Here is a 3885-nt window from a genome sequence, read left to right as displayed (position 1 = left end):
GTGTGTGTGTGTGTGTGTGTGTGTGTGTGTGTGTGTGTGTGTGTGTGTGTGTGTGTGTGTGTGTGTGTGCGTATGACGGTTTCAGCAAAAGTATTACAGAAATGTGCAATGTTTGTTAAATGGCAAAGGTCATTCATGTTGGTAGTGTAAATCTTCCACTTTAGTAATTTTTCATCTTCTGCATTGCAGGCAAATAATGGATCACAAGCAGAAGCAGCGCCGTATTTGAGTTATTGATGAAAGAGAGAGACACAGGCTGTGTGACATCTGTAGGAGACTACTGGTTTTTTTTACGAAGAAGATACAACTGACAAGAGCTATCTGCGCAGATGGATAAGGAAGTTTCAAGAGTAAACCAGCAATGAAGACATACCACACTCAATTGCAGACCATCATCTGTGACAATTGATACGAATAGCTACTGAGTGAACGAACTGCTTCGCGCGAACAAACAAGTTACGATCTGTGAGCTTCCAAAATTGGACTGTAGCTACAGTTCATTACAGATGCTAGAAACTTAAGGTATCAGAGTGTATGAGCGAAGTGGGTACCTCAGCAGCTGATATCCGATTTGAAGGAGAGAAGAATGAATGTCTACCTTGAATTGATGAAAGGTTTGAAACCAATTAAGACACGTTTGTTTGCAATCAAGTGACAGGGGATGGAAGGTGGGCGTAATTTAAGCATCCAAAAACGAAGGCTTAATTTAGTGATTCTCAACCCTTTTTCTCCTATGAACCATTTTGATTGCTATTCTACTCTACTGGACCGCCATGGCCAGTCGATATAAATAGAAGACCACTTATTGCGTTTTTAAAATTAAATATTACTAGGAGTTATATAAGAAAAATTGAAACATTCTGTGTGTTGTAGAAGTATAACCAATTTATCGCACATTAATCTAAATGACAAAATATTTATATGGACCCCAAGGGCCATATGGAACCCGATTGAGAACCACTGGCTTAGTCCAACGACTAGCGTCACAACTTTTCTCTGGTGCCTAAGAATTTTAAGAATTAACGTTCGACAGAGAAAATCATGGTGATTATATCGGGGGATAATAAGGGCATCATTTTCCTTGATTTTGTAAAACGTGGCAGTACTGTTAACATCGAAAAGCCATTAAGAGAAAGAGACCGCAGAAGAATCTGAAAATGAATTACATTCCCCTTTGCAGCACGCAACCACACACATCGTTGGCAGCAAATCGAGCATTCGGCAAACTGAGCGAGTCACCAGTTACACACTGTACATCCCGGATCTGTTGCCTTCATTGTTGTGGCTATTCTTAATATTCTGGACCCCGGTGCGGGGAGCAGAATATTAAGAATAACCACAATAATGTTATTATCCCTTGATAGTGGTCTTCATGCATAAACGCCACAAACGGATAGATGTGCTAGGTTGAAAAATACAGTATACCTTTAATGAAATCTCGAAATACTACAGAAAAAAATTAGAGCTTCTGATGAAATATTGGCACAAAAATAAGCAACAGTTAATGTAATTTCAGCAGCAAACTGAAGAATATCAAGAGAGCGAAACATCAGATATGACAGAATTGGCAACACCTATATAGCAATAATCCCTGTATAAATGTCCACGTGATAATGATTTAGGTATGAATTCTTCGCATCAGGAAGTATACTATTGGCATCAACTGTGTAGCTGTATATTACAATTAGCGGTTATACTGGTGAATCATGATAGAGAAATCTACTCGATGTTCCAACAGTAGATGCTGCTCAGGACATGCTCCTTCATACTTATCCAACTAATTAATGTTCGTTCGTTCGTCCTTGTCGACGATGACCAGGACATCACATAGGAGAAGATGCGTCATGGAACGTCCGTCCGTGGCCTATCAGGCCGATGCGTGCTCGGAAAGTTCTGCCGTAGGTCAGGAACTAGTGGTCTGCTGGGAATGAAGGCAAGCAGTTGGCTCTGAACTTGGGCAGCTCATGTTTTCATTGTCCTCCTGCGATTCTATTCTGTTTGCAGGAGGTGGCACCTCTGTTGGTGCAGAAACGCCAAGCAGAGCGGTCCTGTGCCTGCACTTCCAAAGTGTTAGGGGTTGATCTAACTAATTAATTGCACAGAAACTAAAATTTTGAGTTTGCTCAAGACATGAATTTATTACTCTGAATGTCATTCGGCAATGTGAGAGAAGGAAATGAAGTATTCAGAGTAACATCAAAGAATAAATAAAGTGCCACTATTAAGTATTTTCATCTCGTTTGTAAACCCAACGATATACCTCCCCAACGCACAGCACATACAAATGTGTGTGCGCGCGCGCGTATATATTTGCTATATGCAACAAAATTAGTATTAGATTAAAATTGCCATTTGTGTAAAATGAACACCTAATGAAAATACAAGGCGAAAGTCAAATTTCCTGCAGTATTTAGTCGGAGATAATATTTCTTGTGGGCGTGCTGTATTTCGGAGGCGAAAGGAGATAATCTGATAATTCTAGATGTATTTCTGCCTATTTGAGTTTTGTCAATGCAATATACTGATACCCAATCGCATACTAAGACGAAATTTGTCGCCATATAGAAAAACATTGAAAGAAAAATTGCTGATATTACGAATAGCCACCAGTTGAATGAAGTAAATATTGTTGTAGACCTTTAAAGCATACATATTCCTTAATATCCACATATTACTTGCAAACAGTTTCAAATTGAACATAGCCCACCTCAATCACTCTCATAAGTCAAGAATAACCCACATAGACCAGGGACCAAGCGTACTCACTCGCATTTTATCAACCCATTGTGTTAATAGTTGCGTTTAATGTTCAAATATGTTTTAATTGTATTATAAATGTATTGGTTCTGTGGTAAGATCGCGCGGCACAGCGCAGCTGTTGTATTCAGGAGACACTTCGTAACAATTATAAACATGATACTTAACACACGATTTTCATGCAACAATAAAACCTCCCCCCATAAAGGCAATTAAAAATACGAAATAATTTCATGTTTGATCGTTTGTGCTTAATTAGTATTGAGGATTTCAAAGTTTAAACTATTATTACTTAAAAAGCATTACTATTAGAGACATGATGCATATGCATGTGTGAGTTTGTGAACAACTGCATGCATGTGTTTGTATGTATATGTATATGCGTGTGTGTGTGTGCGTGTGTGTGTATGAGTGAAATACAAATGTACGTACAAAAAGAGGCACGTACGAACAGGCAAATACATACATGCAACTCCAGAAGCTCATACATATCTTCGTGTGTGCGCATGTAAATATGAATAAATGCAATTATATGTATGCATTTGTATGTTGAAGGAAAGTGCGTAAGTACGTACGTATGAGAATATACATATATACATGTATATGTGTGTGTAGTGGGGGGGGGGTTGTTTAGTCGTGTGAGTGTGTATGTGAGTACAGTGTCTATGTTTGTATACATCTACGAGTATGTCTAGTTAATGTTTATTCCAATGAAACAATTCTTGATTACATCAAAATGAAGACACGAATCTGTTCCTCTGACATCTTTGATGTATTTAATTACGCTGGCTGGCACATTTACCCACACACACACGTACACACATACACGCGCGCGCACAAACACACAGTCTCACTCACACATACAAATACATGCACACGCATGCACCCCCCACCATACACACACACATACACACGTGCACACATAAATATATGCACACATTCATAAATCTTTTTATGGAAGCCCAGATACATGTTTGCGTATGTATACATGTGTATGTACACACACACACACACACACACACACACACACACACACATATATATATATATATATATATATATATATATAATATATATATACACATATTATATATATAGATATATATATATATATAGAGAGAGAGAGTA

The sequence above is a fragment of the Octopus bimaculoides genome, chromosome 19 (genome assembly GCF_001194135.2).
Source record: "Octopus bimaculoides isolate UCB-OBI-ISO-001 chromosome 19, ASM119413v2, whole genome shotgun sequence".
NCBI classification, from domain to species: domain Eukaryota; kingdom Metazoa; phylum Mollusca; class Cephalopoda; order Octopoda; family Octopodidae; genus Octopus; species Octopus bimaculoides.
Note: the sequence above shows the minus strand (reverse complement) of the source record.